Here is a 15,953-nt window from a genome sequence, read left to right as displayed (position 1 = left end):
ATATATATATATATATATATATATATATATATGTCTTATTTCGTACAATGAAATTACATTTCAACGAACCATAAATTTGTCACCCTTTTTCCAGAAAGTGCATTCATTTGAAAATGCACTTTCACGAAAACCCACATAACCAAAAAGTGCAAAAACACAAAAAAAAAATCATGACATCATTGACCACATGTATGCCCCATGTAGCCCCCATACCCCCGCTACTTATATATTCTCACTCAGAGATCGCACTACAGGGGGAAAAGGGAATATTCCCTTATCCCCAGTGTGTCGCAATTTGAACAGCCTCCATTCCTTTTCAGTTATACATTTTTTCATGAAAGTGCATTTTCAAATAAATGCCCTTTCAGGAAACAGGTGTCATGAAATTACAGTTCGTTTAAACATAATTTTGTTGAATGAAATGACACCCATACACACACACACACACACACACACACACACACACACATATATATATATATATATATATATATATATATATGTGTGTGTGTGTGTGTGTATATATCATCATCTTCTTTCGGCTGTTCCCGTTAGGGGTTGCCACAGTGGATCATCTGTTTTCATTTCTTCCTGCCCTCTGCATCTTGCTCTGTCACATCAACCACCTGCATGTCCTCTCTCTCCACATCCATAAACCTTATCTTAGGCCTTACTCTTTTCCTGTTAGCTGGTAGCTTCATCCTTAGCATCTTTTTCCCAATATACTCAGCATCCCTCCTCAGCACTTGTCCAAACCAACGTAATCGTGCCTCTCTGGCTTTGTCTCCAAACCTTCCAACCTGGGCTGACCCTCTAATATACTTATTCCTAATTCTGTCCACCCTCATCACACCAAGTGCAACTCTTAACATCTTTAACTCTGCCACATCCAGCTCTTACTCCTGCCTTTTTGTCAATGCCACTGTTTCCAAACAATATAACATAGCTGGTCTCATTACCCTCTTGTAGACCTTCCCTTTCACTCTTACTGGTACTCGTCTTTCACAAATCATTCCTGACACTCTTCTCCACCCACTCCATCCTGCCTGTACTCTCTTCTTCACCTCTCTTCCACACTCATCATTACTCTGAACTATTGATCCTAAGTATTTAAACTCATCCACCTTTGCCACCTTTACTCCTTGCATCCTCACCATTCCTCTATCCTCCCTCTCATTCACACACATATATTCTGTCTTAGTCCTGCTGACCTTCATTCCTCTTCTCTCTAGAGCATATCTCCATCTCTCCAGGGTCTCCTCCACCTGTTCCCTACTCTCACTACAGATCACAATGATATATCCATAGTGCCCTACATACCTCTCAAGCTCTTAGAGCAGTGTCGCTCGTCTGGTCAGGATAAAAACAGATGAACATTTCGTGGGTTCTTTTCAAGCAGATTTATTATGTGCAAACACATCAGGATTGAGGCTTAGTAACTTTTAACTTAGATAAACTTATAAATAAACAAACAGGCTATCACATTTATGCATGTTCATTCATGGCTGCACTCTCAAAATGGCACTGAAGCTTGAAGCTTGCACATGCTTGCTATTTATATGTACGTTTTGTCCTTGGAAATGTTTCTTAAAGGTACAACACACACACACACACACTATTCTACACAGTAGGAAATCAGGACAAAGCCAAACAATGAGGAGGCAAAGCCCCAAAAATATGGACACTTTTTAAATATTGTACTTACAAACATAGAAAGGTGATAGATTAACAAGCATTGCATTAGGATGCATTTTCTGAATGATGTGTGAAATTCAGACGTCTGCCATTATTTTCTAATGTCATTTCTCAATCACAATATTGTGAGAAATAGACTAAAAATATGAGTCAAACATCTGGACATTATGCGAAAATCTGGACAGTTGAGAGGTATGGTGCCCCATCATTCTCAGACACTATGTCTTCCCTAAGACTTCATATGGAAACATTGCAAATTCGGGGTACAATATAAGTATATGTACATATATTGACAAACCATCCTTTTGTTTCCTCACCAGCAACAACACCAACAAGCACAACAACCCTGGGTCACCTTGAGTTTTCCACACATATATCAACCACTGTACAAGTTGCAATATATGATGCTGTGTTCTCCCTTATAGACAGAGGCAATCAGTGGTGCTAACAGGTTTGCTCTTCCAAATTCAAACAGAAAATAGGCTCAATAAGGGTATTGTTGTTACACAACTAGGCTACTAAACAGTGTTCATCTGCCAGGCTACTAGCCTCAGATGACACTACAAAGCAATGTGACTATGCAGTATTCATCCATTGATCAGGATAATTATAGGACAACAAACTCACTTGCACAATATTACCTGGAGTTTGCTCATAGGTTCATAGGTTCATAGGTTCATACTAGGCTATCTGCCCTAGGGCATTTATAAGCCTAGCCAGAGTGTGTTTGGCTTTCACCACCCATTTTAAATTAATTTTGTTATGCCCTTTTTCGAGGTTAGTATACTGTGCCTCTGTCTAACAGTGACACAGAAGTGATACCCGGGGTAAACCTACGATCCCCCATCCACTCATCAAGATTCCTCTTGAAGAGAGTCAATGAGGGACTCTGCCTAACCTGGACTGGGATTTTATTCCAGAGTGAAGGGAGCCTCTGGGTTATGAATCTGTCCCTCCAGCATGTCCTATTTTTTAGTGCTGAGGTTCAAGTCTCGAGCGTAGCTTGATGGGATTTGGATTTTCTGAGGTGCAGTATGTCCATTAATTCCGGGTTGGACATGGCTTTATACGCCAGGCACAGATCGCCTCTGAGCAGGCGGTATGCCACTGAGTAGAGCTGGAGTTTCTTTAACTGGGCAGCATATGGCATCTGTTTGAGCCCTTTGATCCTCTTGGTGAGGTACTTTTGGAGTCTTTCCAGTTGCTGCAGGTGTCTGGTAAGGTACATCCCAAAAGGGGCATTGTACTCAATTATGGGCCTGATGAGGGATGAGTAAAGAGGCACGATGACCTCCCCTGATCTAGATGTAAATCCCTTCATGATTAGGTGGGCTATATAAAATGTCTTTCTAACCACTTTGGCCACGTGGTTGTCAAATGAGAGATTGTTATCAACTTGGGTCCCCAGGTCCCTAATTACTTCTTTTGTACTTAATGGATTACCACCTATGTGGTAATTTGTGGGCACTTTGTTTTTGCCAAAGGGGATGACTATACACTTTTTGGTGTTTAGCTTGAGGCCAGAGCTCCGGCACCAGTTGTCTGTTTCTATGAGGCCCTTTTGGAGGATGCTTGTGTCAGCTGGAAAGTCAATTATAGCACCCAGTTTGCAGTCATCTGTGAACTTGGTCAGCCACAATCCTTCCGTGTTGGCCTGTACCTCCGAGAAATATATATCAAACAGGATCGGTCCCAGGACTGAGCCTTGTGGGACGCCACTTGTAACTGGTTTGTAGTCTGACATGGCTCCAGCAATTCTAACCATGTGGGTTCTGTCCTTGAGCCAGTTTGCAACCCATCTAGTGACATAGGGGTTTATATTTAAGCTGGTGAGCTTATTTATAATGCCCGAGTGGGGTATTGTATTGAAGGCTTTTGCAAGGTCCAGGTAGGCTGTGTGGACCACCTTCCCCTCATCAATGGCCTTGGTGACTGTTTCAAAGAAATTGACCAGGTTTAAGAGGCTGGATCTGCCCTTAACAAAGCCGAACTGGGTAGGATCCAGTGTCTGTAGGTCCCCAATATCTTTTTTATGAGGTCCATGATGATCCTTTCCACAGCTTTGCAGACCAAGCTAGTCAGGCTTATGGGGCGATAGTTTCCAGGATCCATTGAGGCACCACCTTTATGGAGAGGGACCACTGTTGCTGTACGCCACTCTTTGGGTACATATCCTGTGGTAAGGCTGAGATTGAACAGTAGTTTTATGTTTGGGTTTAGCTCTTCTTGGAGTTCATGTAGGACGCAGCCCGGGACACCGTCTGGTCCCATTGATGCTGTGTTTTTTGCTTTGGAGAGGGTGGCTCTTACCTGAGCATCTGAGATGTCAGGGAGGCAGCACTCTGCTGGGATAGATATTTGCCCTTTTGGTGGGGAAGGGGGGGGGGTTGCGCTGAACCTGTCAGCTAGGATGTTGGCAATGTCTGTGGGTTCAGTGTATTTTTTGTCATTTTGGACTAATTCTGAGCATATCTGGGAATTCCCACCCAGGTTCCTAACATAACTAAAGAAAGCCTTGTGATTATCCTTAGTGTCCTGTGCAATTTTTCTCTCGAAGCTGGCCTTAGACGATTTTATAAGTGCCCGTAGTTTTTTGCTAACACTGATCAGAGATGCCTTCCCTTTTTGGGATTTTGCTCTATCATGTAGTAGCTTCCTCTTTCTATTGTATAGTTTGTTTATGGCTGGGGTCCACCAGACAGGACCTCTGCCTTTGGAGGATTGGGTCTTGGTTTTATTTGGAATTGCATGATCCATGCATTCTTGAAGGTGTTCATAGAATGCGTTTATAAAGGATTCTGCGGTCTGGGCCTTATTTTCCACAGGCCCGGGGGCTTTGAAGGATTCCACCTCGGTTTTGAGGAGTGTGAAATTTGCTTTAGAGAAGTTTTTCACTATGGTTTTCTGGGCAGGGGGTGGGGTCGGGATGTGAATATCCAGTAAGATTAGTTTATGGTCTGATCTTACCAGTGAGGGATACACTTCTGGTCTGTTGCATAGAGTCCCCATGTTGGTGATGATCAGGTCCAGTATGTTTTCCCCTCTTGTGGGAGTGGTAACAAGTTGTTCCATAGCATTTGAGTTTATAAATTCTAGGAACCTTTGAGCTAGGGTGTTGGAGCTAGAGTAATGCTCCCAGTCTATGTTTGGGTAGTTGAAGTCGCCCAATATAATGGTGTTTGGAGAGACCTTCATATTTTCCAGTGTTCTCAGGAAGGCCGAGTGGGGTTCCTGGGTTTGGAAGGGTGGTCTGTAGCAGGCTATAAACTGGAAGGCAGTTTTACCCACTGTTAGTTGCACATGGATAGTCTTTGATGCTTCATGCTGTGCCACCAACCTGGAGGTGTGGGTATCTTTGACGAATATTGATACTCCACCTCCTTTTCTGGTTCGGTCCAAGTTTTGGGGCTGAAAAGCATTGTATGAGGTATAACCTGGTAGTGCTGGGGTGCTCTCGGGAGCCTTGAACCAGGTTTCTGTTACTGCACAGATATCGATGTTCTCCATGCTAAGGAGAGTTTCGAGTGCATGCATCTTGAGGTTTAGACTTCTGGCGTTGAGTAGCATTACTCTTAGTTTCTTATCCCTTGTGATACCTATGGAGATGGGTTTATCTTTTGAGCCTTGCCTAAAAAAGGCACTATGGGGGTAGCAAGAGCCTTTGCCAATATCCGAAAGCCCAGGGGTGACAGGTGCAAGCCGTCCATAGCGAAGCATCGTGGCCTGTCGAGCATGTCATCCCAGGCTGACAGGCATTGGATCCCCTTTGAATGACACCAATACTTAAGCCAATTGTTGAAATTGATCATCTTGTCTTCATATTGTGGCATAATTCTTGGTGAGGGTAAGATGCTACTCAAGGTCAGGGTCATACCGGCCTGGGCCACATGCTCAGAGAGCTCCTCTATGTCTCTTTTCATGTAGTCCAGGGAGGTACGTCTCGGGTCATTCACACCAGCATGGACAAAGACGGAGACATATTTGTACTTGCCTTGGAGTGACCTGAGTGCTTGTGTTATGTGGCGGATTCTAGCGCCTGACAGGCAGCTCACCGTGACCTTATCCTTGTTCAGCCTGGTGAGCGGGACGTCAGTGTGCCTGACGATAGAGTCACCTATTACAAGTGTATCAGGTGTGTTATTTAGCCTTAAGGGCTGTGACTGTTCAGCACACTGGCTTTGTGAGCTATGTGTTGCACGTGTTTTGTTTTGGGGTAGCGGTTGCTTGGGTGTCTGCTTTGGAGGTCTCTGCTGCTTAGGCAGATTTTTATTTAGAGCGTCCGAGTATGTTTTTGTGTGTTTATGTGTTTGGTTTGCTGTCGTGGTAGGTCTATGTGAGACTGGAATTGTAGTGAGTGTGGTTTCCTTCTCCTCCTGACAAGTTTTGCCAGTACTGAGTTGAGAGAGCTTAGCCTCCAGTTTGGCTATATGGTTGCATCTCTCACGTGTGTTGGAATTTGTTGGGAGGAAGAGAGGGTTGTCTGTGTACATGAGACAGTTGTAACATTGCCTCAAGATTCCCAGATTCACCAGCCGGACCAGAGAGGAGATTGACAACTGACATTTGGACATGCTAGAATAGTATTGGGAATTCCTTTATAACTGAAAAAAAAAGGCCAATGGGAAACAGGGTACTCAAGGGGAGTCTGTGAGGGTTTAGTGCTTTTAATTTTTTAGTGCTGACTTATATAATTACTTTAGTGAGCAAGTGCCAGGTAACTTAAATGCAATGTGTTACAGGTAACTTAAATGCAAAAATGACAAACAGTAACTTTCTTTCAAGTGAAACAAGGAAATATGTACAATAAGCAATGCAGATGTCACTAGGGATCCACAGAAGCACTGAAAAGCCGCGTTTTAGGTGGAATTAGCATTTCAGGGAAATAACAAGCAAACAAGCATACAAACAAAGCTAGATTCAGCAGGCCTGGATCTAGTCTATGCTACAGCAAACAAGGTGTACCAATTCCAGTAAGAAACAGTTCAAATATGCAGGCACTATAAGCCTTTAACCAGAAATTCCCAGCTCAGAAGGGCAGAGTCCAGCCTCTCCTCCCACAAGAGTGCAGACCACGAACCTTCTTAATGCAAAATAACTGGCCTGAAGCCCAAGTGCTTAAACCAGAACTAATACATTTTTAGAATAACAGACACTGAGCCCTCAATCAGCAGTTCCCAACTTAGAAGGATGTAAGCTACCTGCCCTGCCACCACAGTGCAGGCCACAAACCTTCCTAATGTAAAACAACTGGTCTGTGCCCAAGTGCTTAATCCAAAAGACTTTGAATGATAGCTACACTTTAATCAAGTTACTACCAAGCAGTAATAAATACAATTGAATACTTTAAAGAATGCCTGGATTAGTGTTCAAGTTATACAAACAAAGCTAGATTCAGCAGGCCTGGATCTAGTATATGCTACAGCAAACAAGGTGTACCAATTTAGTAAGAAGCAGTACAAATATGCAGGCACTATAACCCTTTAACCAGAAATTCCCAGCTCAGAATGGCAGAGTCCAGCCTCTCCTCCCACAAAAGTGCAGACCAAGAACCCTCTTAATGTAAAATAACTGGCCTGAAGCGCAAGTTCTTAAACCAGAATTAATACACTTTTAGAAAAACAAACACTGAGCCCTCAATCAGCAGTTCCCAACTTAGAAGGATGTAAGCTACCTATACTGCCACTACAGTGCAGAGCACACACCTTCTTAATGTAAAACAACTGGTCTGAAGCCCAAGTACTTAAACTAAAAGGCTTAGAGTGAGTTACACCAAGCAGTAATAAATACAATTGAGTACTTTTAAGATGACACAAAAGCAAAATAAAGCAGGAAAAACACAAATACAGTAAAAGCAGATAACATTTTTTTTTTTCAGTGAGCAAATGAGATGGGCCCAGGAGGATTATCCAAGTGCAAATTTACAAGAGGGGCGGGCAGTTTCAAAGCCACCAAGATTAACACCAAGACAAAAACAGGGAGGATGGGTGGGGACCTACTGAAAAAACAGTCAACTTCCAGCTAGATATTGCTCAATGCAACACAAACAAATTACTTTAAAAAGTGCAGATAAAAGTTACTTAGCTACACTTATGCGTTGAAGTTGATATCATGCAGATTTTAACCGGCCAAAGCTCACAGTTTAAACAGAAGATAATTCACTGTAAAACTTGTATAAGACAGAAACTGAATAACAATGAAGGAAACTACTACCTCCCCACCGATCACTGGCTATGCAGGTTTTTAACAAGCCTTAAATGAAAATATCACATGCACTACTGAATAAACAGTCAACTTCTAGCTAGATATTGCTCAATGCAACACAAACAAATTACTTTAAAAAGTGCAGATAAAAGTTACTTAGCTACACTTATGCATTCAATTGATATCATGCAGGTCTTAACCGGCCAAAGCTCACAGTTTAAACAGAAGATAATTCACTGTACCACTTGTATAAGACAGAAACTGAATAACAATGAAGGAAACTACTACCCCACCTATCACTGGCTATGCAGGTTTTTAACAAGCCTTAACTGAAAATACCACATGCACTACTGAAAAAACAGTCAACTTCTAGCTAGATATTGCTCAATGCAACACAAACAAATTACTTTAAAAAGTGCAGATAAAAGTTACTTAGCTACACTTATGCATTCAATTGATATCATGCAGGTCTTAACCTGCCAAAGCTCACAGTTTAAACAGAAGATAATTCACTGTACCACTTGTATAAGACAGAAACTGAATAACAATGAAGGAAACTACTACCCCTACCTATCACTGGCTATGCAGGTTTTCAACAAGCCTTAACTGAAAATACCACATGCACTACTGAAAAAACAGTCAACTTCTAGCTAGATATTGCTCAATGCAACACAAACAAATTACTTTAAAAAGTGCAGATAAAAGTTACTTAGCTACACTTATGCGTTCAATTGATATCATGCAGGTCTTAACCGGCCAAAGCTCACAGTTTAAACTGTGTGAACTGAAATGACATGGAATAAATAGTGCAACACCCCACAAGGTTATCTCATATTCCAGATCTGCACCTCAACAATATGAGTGAACAATGTAATGGCACATGTGTAGTGCCTGCACTGTTAATCCATAAGGAGGTATGTTTCAAAGTAGATATAGCTACTGAACTCCCCAGAGGGGCAGTCAGGTTCACAAACATCATCCAAGGTAACTATACCCTCCTAAGGTATGGTCTAAATGACTTCAAAGACACAGTTACTACAGAGGACATTGACAGCTATAGTAATTTACTCCCAGATGCCATGTCTACACATCTAGACAAATGCCTACAGACAGCCATGCCTGATAGGCTCAAACAAAGATCCTCCAGAAAATACAAACCATGCTGGTAGATGTCTGTCATCACTATATTATACAGTAACTAAATGAAGCTGTTTTTACAAATACAACTTTGAGAATCCAAGATGGAAAGGCCACTCTCCTCAATGTAAACATGTAAATAAGACACCTTGAAAAACCCTCACAGAGCAACTATGATGATAATTTACACAACAACATATCCAGGGATAACCATAAGGCTTTCTTCATGTACATCTGCAAACTGATATATCTAACTCAGATGTATTTGGATTCAATTGTGTATGGTGACACATACACTGACCCAGTGTAACTTCCAAACCTGAAAGCAGACATGTTTGTCTGAAAAGTGTGCCCTCTGCCACCACCAAACCGACTACAAACCACGTGTACAACATCACCTCCAAGCTGTGGTATCTACAATGAGAAAGTTATCACCTTCCTTTCCAACACTAGGAGTACAGTCTCCATGGGAACAGATGGCATTCCGGCCTGTGTTCTTCATGTGCTTCAGCAATGAGCTACTGCCCTAGGCACCATATTCAACTACAGTCTGAATACTGCTGTTGTTCACATTGAATGGAATTCAGTCACCATTTTCCAACCACGCAAGAGATGAATGGAAAAATACAGGTATAATTATAGAACCATAACTTTATGCAACCTCTGCTTTAAGGCAATGGATATAGTTTGCATGCATCACAGACACAAGTATATAGGTGACCTCCAAACACGAGCTCTGTTCCAGTTAGGTGTTCTGAAGGGTAGCTTGTGTCTGAAAAACCTGGTGTGATTCAAGACTGTGACCAGAAACATACACAAAGTCAAAGATGTGCATACATCTTATCGTAACTTTGCCAAAGCCTTCAACACAATCAAACATTTATTGTCAGTGGGAAACTAACCAAGGTGAACATCAAATCCTATGTTGTCAGTTGGTTTGTAAATGGGATCACAGACCAACAACATTCAATCACAGTGTGAGACTTCAACTCGAGCAGCAGTCACCTGTGTGGTAACAGAAGTGTCAGTGCTGTGGCACCTCATGTTTAACATATATGTCTCAGAAGTCCTCAACAAAACAGAGAGTCTGTGGCACTTATGACTGCTGACAAAGCAATGGGTGTTACATGAACTGCACAGAAATGCATCAGCATACCCTGTGATAATAATAAATGTTCCTGTTTATTATAAAATAACCAGGAGTACACTAGTCCCCCATCTGTATTGATAAACTCTGGAACACATATGAACTGCAACCTGGGTCTACTGTGAGGAGGTAGACATTCTATATCTTACATCTGATTAGCAACAGTATTAAATCCAAAGCAATATATGATTGCAATCCCCTAGACTCATCCCTAATTTGCCATATTAATAAATATAATTCACCCTTGGAAATGTATATTATCAGTCACCTCCACCAACCTGACAGACCTCAGACATGTCTGAGTAATAAAACATCAAAGGGTCCCCACCGTGTGTTTTCTGTGGACAGACTGACGTATCTGTCATTGTATGCAGTATCATATAGATAGCTTTGAGGCAGATTATGTACACCTTACAGGGCTATCTGTGGCCAAAATGGGATGAGAATGCTGCACATGCATAAGTAATGCAGGATTTGAGTTTCCTGTTCCAGGGACCTCAATGTACACTATGACATACATAGGACATACTGAAGAGACAGATACATCTCTCAAAACGTCATCTCTGCCCTGCAGTAGGCTTCAAATCCATGTCAAGCAGAGCACCTCCATTACCCTGTTGAAGGACAGGCTAGATGGCTTGCTGTGAAAACGTTATCTGCCATGGATCACTGCTGCTTCACTCCTGGACATGGGTGGTCCTTGCTAGACAAAACTTGGCCATGCAGTGTATCTGCCATTGAATATTATATTATGATGTAATGGCTATGCTTCTAAACACCATCAGGTCAATACCCTAGTCACATCCTATGAACCTCGGAACCTATGGTGATGTATATGCAAACAGGAACATTACGCTGTATTACCATTCTGATGGGATTTGTCTTCAGTACTGACATACAGTCCTGAGCTCTGAATCTGATGGGCTGACTTTGGATGTGAACCCATACATTTGTACTAAACAATCCTTAAAGAGAGAGTTAGATGCATTAATGAGAGATATTTAATTGTCTGAATTCACAACCCTTACAAAAGTATCCACTATAAAGTAGGTAAAGTATTATGATAGCAATTGTCTAAATGGCTACATACAATCAAAATGACAGGTACAATTATCATTTCAACAGCACAAATAGATGTAATAATGTGATACTAATACAGATAGTCACCCTGTGCATCAGACACATAGCTTTAGTATTCCTGAATCCAAAAGATAGTAGATAGGGATGTGACACAGTTATCATCTATTGCACAATGTGTTGTGTTGGGGTGTAGGAGGCCTAGGCTGACACAAAAGGATGGCAAGTGTGTGTGTGTCACTAAGCAAGGGAAGCAGGTAAGATGGATCATGTAAATGTTGCTTGTGTGTCTGTAGGTGCTCTCAATGTGACATCGGTGTGTGAGTGTCTGCATGAAGACAGCCAAGCTCAGTGCTAGCCCTACATGTCTGTACATCACACAGCTGTGAGGCTTGCATGATAGAGCTGACAGTTCATCATCTCTGCCCCTGAACATGAGAATTGGCTCTGCCAGGAGTTGCACTGGCACTTCCATGCCCATGGTCAAATGCTGTGCTACTACTTGAAGGTGACTGATGTCTGCTGGACATGCTCCCTTCACAAGAACACCTAAGACCATGAACAGTATTGCATGCTACATCTGGGTGTAAAAAGCACACTCCCTACTGAAGCAGTGGATGCACTGCTACTCTGGTAGCATGATCGGGCATGGCCATGTTGGGTCTCACCAGATGTAGATGTTTACCTATGTTGACAAGGCCAACTCTCCCCTTCCAGCAGACATACCATCACAGACAATGTGCGTCCCATGACAGACACACTGCACTCCCATTCCTATGTGTCATTCAACCAATCCAGGGAATCAACAACATGGTGGAGGCAGTCATGGATGTCAGACTTAGCTGCATCTATAACCTTGAGCATTCTCCTGGAGTTCCTTCCTGAATGTGACTTCATGATGGCCCTAAACATACATCGAGTGACACATGATGAAACACCTGCTACAAGTTGGGGAGGGACAATAGGCCTCCTATGAGCACCCCTATCAACCCGCCTGTGTGGCATGTTGCCAACAGTTTGGCTATGGCTAGTGTCAACAGTCACTGAAGCTGCAGTAGTAGCCACACTTCCCTAGCCAATGCCCTCACCCTCCAACTGTCCAGTATCTATGGTCTCAGTGGACTGGGTATGCATAAGCATACTGGATGTGTCTAGTGATAATGGGGGGGGGGGTCACTGCATGTCAACCTCTGTGTCAGAATCAGCCTCTGCAACTCCCAGCTGTGCCTCACTTTGGCCACCATCACCATCAGAGTCTGATGAGACACTGACATCATGTGACGTAAGGGACACAGAACCACTTCCATGTTCACCTGTGATAAAAGGAAGGAAAACACGAATGCATTAACACATGCACTACTGTGCTGCAATATATCTTAAGCAATTTACACAACTGTCACTATTACAGACATTCATATCTATTAACCTCTTAACAGCAAGGAATGTGGACAGAGTCATGAATAATGGGTGGACAAAGGCCCAAGAATAGGTATCATTGTGACATATTGCCCTTACAAACCTAGAAAGGTGATAGAATAGCAGGTATTACTTCACCATGACATTAATGAGTGGTGTGCATTTTTAATGTGAGAGCTGTCATTATTTTATGTCTGCAATCTTTAATGATCTGTCAATAGTTTGCAACTCAATCACTATGATCTTAAATACTGGCCAGAGGTATGAGCCACGCATCTGGACATTCTGGAAATATCTGTACAGTTTACAAGTATGCAAACAGTACAACAATCCATACAGCAGGCCTGAAATGACACTTTAGCAGATATGTTGGAATATTTCTACATTACTGACATAAATGTATTCTGCTTGCCAACTGCAGGATCCCAAGATTTCTGGATTCCTGACAGTCTTGAAAAAGTAAAGGAAGAGGTAATGGCATCAGTACCGCATTTAACAGTATAACAGGAGGTAATACTTTTAATAATCTATATCCACAGTAACTGCAATGTTAACAAGAATGTGGCTGATAACCTCTAAATGACCTTAAAACTGCAGTTATCTTAAATACCCCCACCAAAAAAGCAACTTAACACACATTAAAACTATATACACTATTGAAGAATGAAAGCAACACTATTCTACTGATGATCTAACAAAGCCTACCTGGAAACTCCTCCTGAGACGCAAGAGTGGCACCCACATCCAGAACATATTGTCTGATAGACTGCTGGGAGCTTTCCTGTGTGGCAATGTTTGCCAGGAATTCCTTGGTGGCAGTGAGGGGTTGTTCTTCTGCAGGCCCACCACTGGTAACCTGATGATCATGTGCCATTTCAGCAGCATTCCTTCTTGCAGTATGAATCATGTCTGTGGCTCTGTGTCACACCTTCTCATCAGGGGTGGCTTGTGCTATAAGACTGCAGGACTTCAGCCTCCCCACCTGTACAAAGAAAAAAGAAAAGAATAAAAATTAAAAAGAGTCCCCCCACCTGTAGAAAGAAAAAAAGAAAAAAAAAATTGCAAGTCCTGGAATTCAACGCATGCGTGCTTGGAGGTCCTGGTACTCAGAACTCTAAGCATGCATGTGTGCTTGGTACTCAGAACTCCAGACTGCTGTGTTAGGCAGTCTGGATAGGAAAGAAAGGGATCTCTGACCTGCCAGCCCAGAAGTCTGTGCGGTGATGACCACACAGACCGGAAGGACACCAGACTGCATCGCCTGCAGGCTGGAGTCTCCAGCCTACTCTCATGATGTCTCGCTGGGAAACAGCTTGCGTGGGCTTCTATGGAAGTTGATCTGTCTAGAGTGGGCTGCTGCAGAGAAACAAGAACAGCTTGCATGGGCTGCTACGGGAACGGATTTTGATCTGCTGCTATGGAGGTAGGGTGCTATGGATGAATGGAGAGTGTGTGTGTGTGTGTGTGTGTGTGTGTGTGTGTGTGTGTGTGTGTGTGTGTGTGTGTGTGTGTGTGTGTGTGTGTGTGTGTTTGTGTGTGTGTAATGCCCCAAGTGCTACGTACTGGTGGCTAGAGAGAACACATGGTGGTGGGTAGAGAATACTCAGGCTTGAGCCCTGTACCTTGGGTGCAGGTAGTAAGGGCCTGAATTCCATACCCACCACCACTTGTAAAAAATTTGCAGATTTATGCATCATATTTGTTCTGTTCCTCATAAAATCTGTGGTTTCTGTATGTTTGTTGTTCCTAGTAAAGTCAGTAATGCAGTGGTGCACTGGTAGCATTGTTGCCTGACAGCTACATGTTTTCTGGTTTGATTCTTGGCTGGGGTGCTTACTGTGTGGAGTCTGCATGTCTTCCCATCTTACAAAGACATGTGTCTGGAGTGTTTTTTCCTGCTCTGCTGAAATTTGGCTTTTGTTCCAAGTCAGACTTTCCTGATTAACAAATGTTAAATAAAAATAACAGGCATTGGAATTTCAGACTTCATATTCTTTAGAAAGTACATGACCTTTTATTCTAGCAATTTTCTAAGTTTATAACATGGATATTTGAAATTTGTCCTTATTTTTGGGACTGTATTCACCCATTATTGTAGTCTATTGGTTGTTTTGGGCCAGTTCCTAGCTTTTTTCAGCCCCCTGATATAAAACACTCTAAACGTGCGTTACCGCGATTTAGCGCGGAGTTGCCACTGTTGCACACAAGAGCAGCGGCGGTTAAACAAGGTTAAACTATTCGGGCCACCTAAATTCCACTCTTCAAATTTTCCCTTAAATCTACCTTCCTTGAGCTGTACTGCTGATCTAACCAGCGTATCCTATAACTGAAAAGTTCATCTCTACTTGATTCCCAAGTAGACTATTCTCTATCTGTAAAGCCTAGCACTTACTCCTACAGTACTTGCACCTTGATAAAGCACTGTTATTATAGATAGTACCCCACCAGCCTAAAACCCACATCCCTTGGAGTCCTTTGAAAGTCTTTTTATCTATTACTTCTAGTATGTCGAGGGATCAGTTGCTAGTGTCCTCTCCTGCTCAACTGGTGAACCTGGGAATATTGAGGCAATGTTACAATTGCCTCATGTACACAGACAATCCTCTCCTTCTCCCACAAAACACAAATACATGCGAGTGATGCAACTATACGGCCAAACTGGAGGCTGAGCTCTCTCAACATAGGACTGGCAAGACCAGACAGGAGGAGAAGGTAACCACACACAATACATACCCAGTCACACATAGTACCATCACAAACTCAAATCATACACATAATCACACAAAGACATACTCGGAGGCTCTGATCAAAAATCTACCAAAACAGCAGAGGCCACCAAAGCAGACACCCAAACAACTACCACCTCACGACCCAACACATGCAACACATAGACCACACAGTCAGAGTGTCAAACAGTCACAGCCCTTAAGGCCAAACACAATGCCAGACACACTCGTCATTGGTGACTCCATAGTCAGACACACTGACGTCCCGCTCACCAGACTGAGTAAGGAGAAGGTCATAGTAAGCTGCCTGTCGGGTGCTAGAATCCACCACATAACGCAAGCACTCAGGTCTCTCAACAGCAGGTACAACTACGACTCAGTCATTGTCCACGCTGGTGTCAACGACCTGAGACATACCTCCTTGGACTACATGAAAAGGGACATTGAGGAGCTCTCTGATTATGTAGCCCAGGCAGGTATGACCCTGACCTTAAGCAGTATCCTACCTTCACCTAGAATGATGCCACAATACAGTGATAAGATGATCAGCTTTA

Source organism: Protopterus annectens, chromosome 5.part0 (genome assembly GCF_019279795.1).
Source record: "Protopterus annectens isolate FY-2018-M chromosome 5.part0, PAN1.0, whole genome shotgun sequence".
In the NCBI taxonomy this organism is placed as follows: Eukaryota; Metazoa; Chordata; order Ceratodontiformes; family Protopteridae; genus Protopterus; species Protopterus annectens.
This window is presented reverse-complemented; position numbering follows the sequence as displayed.